This window comes from Protomyctophum bolini, assembly GCF_963924005.1.
Source record: "Protomyctophum bolini genome assembly, chromosome: 20".
Classification (NCBI taxonomy): domain Eukaryota; kingdom Metazoa; phylum Chordata; class Actinopteri; order Myctophiformes; family Myctophidae; genus Protomyctophum; species Protomyctophum bolini.
The window spans coordinates 16,267,214-16,274,713 of NC_137881.1; the positions used below are offsets into that span (position 1 = coordinate 16,267,214).

The window sequence follows — 7,500 nt, forward strand, 5'->3', positions numbered from 1 at the left end:
CACAGCCATTGCCTCCCCGGTCCAGAAAATATTTATATGACAAATAAAAAATCTCTCCGATACTCTTAATTTGCACGATGACGTATAGTCCACATTACGTGCCTTGCCTTTGAATATAGAGACATCACTACAGTTGTTTTTTGCTGCATTTATTATCATTATAGGAAAAAATTAACATTTTTATGATAAGAATTGTTTTGTACTCTGAATGAAATTGTTGATTTTTAACTTCATTTACTACTCTATCTCACAGTTACATTGCATATCAAGGCTGTGTAGTGTGTATAGTCGCCGTTTTAAAGTTTGTAATCAACCAGCATTATGTTTTGTTTTGTTATTTTTGTTTTTTCAGTATTTTGGTGGTTTTTCTAATAACCTTTCATCTTTTTTTTTCTTTTTTTTTCTCAATATTTTTCAACGCTCATTTCTTGTTCATCTTCCAGTTACTTTTGTGGAGGGTGGAATTCAGATTTATGAAAAATTATGCAATACCAAGTTTTGCCTATGTAGGTAGTGCTTATAGATGCGTCAATTATTAGAGGCTAGTTTGGAGATAGACAATATTGTAATGCATTTATTTTGTTGATATCGTTGTTTGTCGTTGTTATTGTTGATGATGATGTTGTTGTTGTGGGTGTTTTTAATTTTTTTATTGACCAAAGTGGGGACTGCTTTCTATGCAGTGTATGACAAGGTCTTTTTTTTTTTTTTTTTTTTTTTTTTTTTCCACTTTGGCTCAGGCCTGCCGAATGATGCCATGTGTTCCAGTGTATTTTGAATTAGGGAGTTTAGGGAGGGCGGGAGGGTGGGTGGGGTGGGAGGGTATTTTTCTATACTTGCATCCTTGGCTACACTATACGGCTGCAAAGTCACTGATTTGGTCTAACTTTGACAAATAGGACTCTTCTTTCTTTCAACTTCCCACCTGGGGTGCTAGCATGTGAACCTTGAAGGAGCATCATTTTCACAGGAGAGAGGGCTTGACTTGAGTTTGACAATCATGTATTAAAAAAAAAATCGAATGAAAAAAAAATCATCACCGCTTGGAATGAGAAAAGAAAAAAGTACCGACAAGTCATGAGATGTTTCACAGTGGACGTTTCTCCAATCTACTTATACGATTAAACGAAGTGCATCGATCGACATTTATCTATTTCTGCGCCGGGGGCGATTAGAAGTCACTGAATGCAAAATCCCCAATGCCTTATCACATCAGCAAAGTGACCTGTGACCAGCGCAACAATCACATACCAACCAATGCTAGTGAGACCTGTCGAAATCAGTTCATGGCAGGCTCAGGCAAGCCTTTACAGAGTATTTTCTAAGTCGATTTGTATAAATGTACATACATTATATGCACTAGATCTGTCAATTCCAGGGATGTCACCCAACAAACCCCCCTGTAAGATTCATTGGTCGAGGACCTTGCATTGTTCCTGAGAAAACAAGAGATGGACCACAGTAGAAGGGGATATGCTAGCTATTCTTCCCCGTTCATCTGATCTCTCGTGGCCATATATGTAACTAAAATAAGAATGCATTAGTAGGATGATAATATAGCACTTAAATACTAGCAGATAGGCAATCGTGTTCTCCCCCTGTATGCTGTTTCAAACCTAGTCCCCAGACAAAAGTCTTAACATCCTGGAACTAAGTACGTATCTCTCAGGCATCTCACACAGGGCATTATTTGTATCAATCACGTCTCATTTGTTCCTTCCGAACATCACGTATATCAACACTAACAGAAAGCAGTGTCTGCAATGCTGTTTTGATGCCTTTTGCACTCTTTCCCAACAATCATGAACGTTCCTAGCTATTCGTGTTGGAGAGAATGGTACCGAGCTACCAAGTGTTCTCCAATTATAATAAACGGCAAACTAATATGAGGAAAATGTATGTTTAAAAAAGAAAAAAGTCTCAAGTCAAGCTTGATCTCCGTTTTCACCCAGATTTATTATTGACAAAAAAGAACAATGATAAAAGTCACCCCGTTCTATGTGCACTTTTCTGTCTTTTTATTTTTATTTTTTTTAGATAAACTAAAAGTGCTTTGCAGCCCTTGGCCATTGTAGACCCCACTGAAGTGCATTGTCCCCGAGTGTGTGTGTGTGTGTGTGTGTGTGTGTGTGTGTGTGTGCGTGTGTGTGTGTGTGTGTGTGTATGAATGGTAAAGGGTGTCAGGGTCACCGTGCAGTTGGTGTTATTTTTCTTTGTTTTCTTTTGAATAGGAGAACTGTATATATAAAAGGTAGATACCATGATTGCGTGGATAGTAGAGGTCTGTGGGGCTGAGCTCTGATGTGATAGCTTGGGAGGAGTGTGTGTGTGTGTGTGTGTGCGTTGTGAGCTGAGGATGTATGAGGGAGTGACTCTGACACGACACATCAAGAGAAACATGAGGGTCTTTCTGTTGAAAAGCCTGCCACAGGCCAGGAGTTTGTACACTGTAAACTTTTACCATTTGTTTCAATTTATTTTCCATTTTTCGATTATTTTTTCTTCTTCCCCGAAGCCCATGTTTGTAAATCTTTTTTCAATTCTGGGGAAAATTTAGTCAATTCCATTTATAGGGGGAAAGAAAATAAATTAATTGTGGGGTTTTGTTTGTTCTTAGAGTCTGGATTTCGAGTTAGAACTCCCCAGAACTCTCCCCATTAATAGAATCTCAAGTGTTTCATGAGTTTTCATGTTCCTGTATGTAAATGGTGAAAATATTCTACATTGATCCATAGCTAAAAAAAAAATGAAGGCTTTTTTTTTTAACATGTTTAGCGCTTAAGAATTTTCCATTTGGGAAACATTTCATGAATATTTGAATTGTCATTATTTTGTTAGTGTGGCCATAGAGAGTGTGATGTGATTTTTCTGGTTTTGTTTTCTTAAATGGGAACGAATTCTTGTCCAACAAGGCCATGGTTTGATTGTGTTCTTGTAGCAGCTGGGAGGGCATGTGATGTCACAAAGCCAGTAGAACACCCCGTAGATTTAGCCCCGATATCGTCGAGAGCCAGGGTATTGTGACGCCACAGAGTTGTTCTTTTGTGCTCAGCAACAAGTAATTTTCCCATTATGAAAGTCCTCTCTGCACCCATTAGATTATAATTACATAAAATGTAAGCAGTTTGGGTGCTACGGTACACATCTGTTTAGACACGGTATAGGCTGGTCTGCAGGGAGGTGGCCACTTGGCCCACACTGAGTGGAATCCCATAAGAAAAAAACAGACCCTAACTTTAAACCCCTCTAGGCGACACGAAAGCCTCGAGACGGGACATCTCTTGTTTTGCACTTTCCATGATCTCTCCGTGCCCAATTTGACCTAAAAAACCCTCTTCATTCTAACACACGTTAACTATCGCATCACTTTAATTCCAGGTGCTTAAAAACACTCTAAACATTGACTCGCCTCACAACAGGGTACTTTACCTTCCAGTTGATACTAAGTAGACGACATGTATTATGGGCAGTGTTGCGTTACGTCTGTGATGCATTGCTACGTATTGCCAAGTCAGGGTCTGAATCAGGGCCCTTTAAACTGTACGCTCTTCACCAAGCCCTTTTGCACCTTGAAACTTTGAATCGGTGTTGCACCATCATTGTTAGCTTACTGGGCCTTATCTGAATGAAAATGTCTACTGGTTTGTCACCAAGTGACAGGTTTTTGACACCGCACAGCCTCTGCCTATGAGGCTGCGGTCGATTGGAGAGCAGTACAGTTGTATGCAAGGAGAACCAGTGGCACTCATGCAATATCTGTGTTGTACCTGTTTACTGAATGTCCAGCGCTGGGTAGGGAGGCCTGGAAGGATTGATTGGAAAGAAAGTAAACATTATAAAAAAGCGCATTTTCAAGAACTCCATTTATTTTGTTTTTATTATTGTTTTCATTTTACACAAGCAATACACATGTTCCATATGTTTGGCTAGCTGCTAGCCTCTAGGCATCAGGTTCTTGTAAACATAAAAACCAGCATTTTTACAGTACGTAACATTCACCAAAAGAAGACTAGCAATGCAGTGCCTGTTTCGAGCTGTCCAAGTGTCAGTTGTATATACTAATGTGATAGATTTACTTTGATATCTGACAGGAATGGCGTCATCCAGGACAGAATGTGACTAAAATCATCATCTGAATCTCTGTTCTTTCTGTAATTGCTTGATGTCCTTATTTTGTTTTTTTATGTCTTCCCAAGAGCAATTTATTGGAAATTTCTTTTAAATTCTCTGTCAGTATACAATGCCCACATTATGCTTGCGCAGTTATGAGGAAAAATGTGTAATTTTTTTGTGGGGGTGGTGGGGCGGGGGTGGGAAGGGTGCCAGTGCTACATTATGTTCAAGTGCAGTGAAAGGTTGAAATAATGTCTTTTCATTAAGATTTTAGTCACCAGTTTTCTCTGCAGGGTTGATTTTGTATCCCTTTGGGTCTTGTGGCACTTTTATTTCCCGCTGCGCACACATCATTTACTTGTTGAATCATGGTGGATTTTATTTAAAAAAAAGACGAAGAAAAAAAAAAGAAAAAAGAAAAGAAACAAAAAAAAGAAAGAAAATAACAATAACAACAACAACAACAACAACACCAACAAAACAATATGTAACAGTCTCCAGTAGTGATCGTAGTTACACTGCAAGTGTGTGCAAAGGTCTATGTATGTATCTGAATGTACGTTTTAGAGGACTTTTGGAAACTTTTTTTTTCTTTTTTTTTTTAATCTTTTCATTTACAGTTTAGGAGCCACAGGTGTCCATTGTGAACTGTATAGGGAAGGCCTTGATATCCCTTCTTTTACTATTGATTTTATTTTCATTTTTTTTAGAAGCGCCAAGCAGTAGGCGACGCCTTCAAAAGCTGGTTACATTTGGTGCAGGGGCTAAAATTGCCACAAGATTGAAATCAGTGTAAATATAAGGCTCAACTTTTTGTGATTGTTACTGTTATATCCAGCCTATACTGCTAGCAGCTGTTTTTACCGCAGTCAATTACTGGAAGTGGATATATTTCCTATGCAAAACTGTTTAAACAATAAAATGAGCTATGCTACAAAAAAGACTCATACCCTCCCAGAATTGCGGCTTTTCCTTGTGTCTTCTGCAGTTGTCATGTTATTTACGTATATAAGTAGATAAGTAAGATAAGTAGATTAATTGGACACAAACACAGGTTTCAGGTAGAGAACTCTATTAGTCAATGAATTCTCAACTTGTGAACTAATGTGCTCTCATGAATGTTTATTATGAAGTTACACATTCAGTGTAATCTGATTTACACTAGTCAACACAGACGAACACATCACCTGGCTCGGTAAAGTCAAGTAGGTCAGGTCAAGGACAAACTGTATTTGAACACAAAAAAACACCATTCCTCTTGTGAAACAAAAGTTGACAAAGGGTAAACAGTTTACTTCATCGGCTACTGGGGGTAAGATCAGGACATCGCTCATGACTATTTAACCCCACCATCAGACTAATTGGATTTGGTTGATCTCCGTAATCGCAGGAATCCATCTGCAGCCATGCAGGCTTCTCTCCCTCTGCTAAAAGTAAAAGTCATGTTAGGTTTCTGTGTCTCCCGAGTCCACGCGGGTCTTGTGATCCGGCGTCGACGTAGGAGAGTAGGACCCAATGTCCTGTGCTGGCATTGCTGGAGCTAATCTTCTGTAAACACCTCCAATCCCTCAGGAATGGGACATGTGCTACAGTGTGTGGGACCCAAGCATGGGGTCGTGCAAGTTAACTCCATGTGGGTCACTGGGTCAAGTCCAACCAGCACCAATCTATGAAGCTTTCATAATGGGATTTGGGGACGTCGAAGGAGGCCCTAATGCACCAATTAAGTCCTATTATGGCCCATGTGACAGGTTCAAGTCTCAGTTGGACACTCGGCTGCGACAACCAGCTTGGCGGCGGCTAGCTGCTGCCATGGCCATTGCTGTAGCTATGGGTCTGACGCAACACAACACCGTCCGCGCCCCCCTTCGGGGGGAAGAGGACACTGCGGGATAGTATAGTTGAAATTGGTACCATGACAGAAAACCCACCTGGCGCCCCGGGGCATACATATATACTAGAGAGCTCATTTAGGCCGTCATTAGAGAGGACCAACATTGTGCCGTGGCGATATAAAATTACCCCCATGTTATAAATGGTAATCATTATGCTATTTATCAAAATTGGCCGGTTGAGTCAACATCTGGCTTCAATAGGGGCTCCGGCTCTACTCTGTGTTAGGGTCTTGGCAGAATCATGTACCCCTGCATATTTTCCATTCTTTTTTTTCCTTCTTTTTTTTCTTTCTTTCTTTTTTCCCCATTTTTTATCAAGGCCTGCTGTCAGTGATTTGACGAAGCTAAATAGATGGCCGATTCCGCCCTATTATGTTTCACAGGGCTCAAGCAAAGGGGATTTGGTGATTTGCCTTTGTATTTTGTCCTTCCCCCCCACCACACCCCCCTCCCACACCCTCCGACCTTCCCTCTCTGGGTAAGGATCTGACAGGGAGGAGGGGGGGAGGGGGGCTATCCTTAACACCCCAAATTCTCTGCTCTCTTGTCGTCGTCCCCCCCCCCCCGTTTCTTATTCTGTCACTTCTCTGTTACATGATTCGAGGATCACATGAATATTATCCCGGGCATAGAGAGCTCTGCTTCTCTTTGACTTTAGTTAGCTTGTGCAGGTTGGTTAGGTCTCTACACACACACACACACACACACACACACACACACACACACACACACACACACACAGTGATGTGTTCATTTAACTCACAGCGTAAGGATAATCTTAGGAATTGACGCTTACAGGCGGTAGCTGCTTTCATTGTAAAGTCACTCTGGATTAAAGTGTCAGCCAAAGTCCCAAAAATGTGACCCAACAAAGAGAAATGTAAATGTAAAATGGGTTCTCTTTGACATGAAAGAGTGTGTGGCGCTGCCCTCGGTGACCACCGGGACAGCGCAGAGAGGATGAAGGGATGAAAAGAAGCACACAGAGTGTGTAGGCTCTACACTCTGACACATACCTGTGACCAGAGAGAGGCTAGACTGGGTGCTTGGATCTGGGCCCATGCCCACACAAAGAGCCCTGTCACACTATACTGTACCAAGCTGCTGGGTGTGTGTGTGTGTGTGTGTGTGTGTGTGTGTGTGTGTGTGTGTGTGTGTGCGTGCGTGTGTGTGTGTGTGTGTGTGTGTGTGTGTGTGTGTGTGTGCGTGCTTGCGTGCGTGCATGCCTGCCTGCAGGGCCGGTTCTAGGCATAGGCGAACTAGGCGGTCGCCTAGGGCCTCAACCACTGAGGGGGCCTCGTCACAGGGAGAAGATTTTTTTTTTTTCATGTATCCCTTACATGGGCTACTGGCCACATGTGGCCCCCACCTAGCTTCTTAATTTTGATCTCAAAGTGCACCAGATTGAAGCATTTTCATGGCAAATTTATAAACTTTTCTGGAAATTGCGGAAAAATTGCGGAATTGCCGAAATTGCGGAAATTGCGAAATT

The 7,500-nt window shown here is 41.4% G+C and overlaps 1 protein-coding gene across 1 annotated transcript in view; it reads left to right on the forward strand.

Annotated features, from left to right (window-relative positions):
- The window catches only part of LOC308335637 (nuclear factor 1 B-type-like), a 105,464-nt gene extending 104,683 nt beyond the window's left edge, over positions 1 to 781 (forward strand). Inside the window, 1 exon segment of the mRNA XM_080792741.1 lies at positions 1 to 781. This exon segment is cut by the window's left edge and continues 2,348 nt beyond it. The gene's annotated coding sequence lies outside the window, so the exon portion shown is untranslated.
- Positions 782 to 7,500: the final 6,719 nt, after the last annotated feature.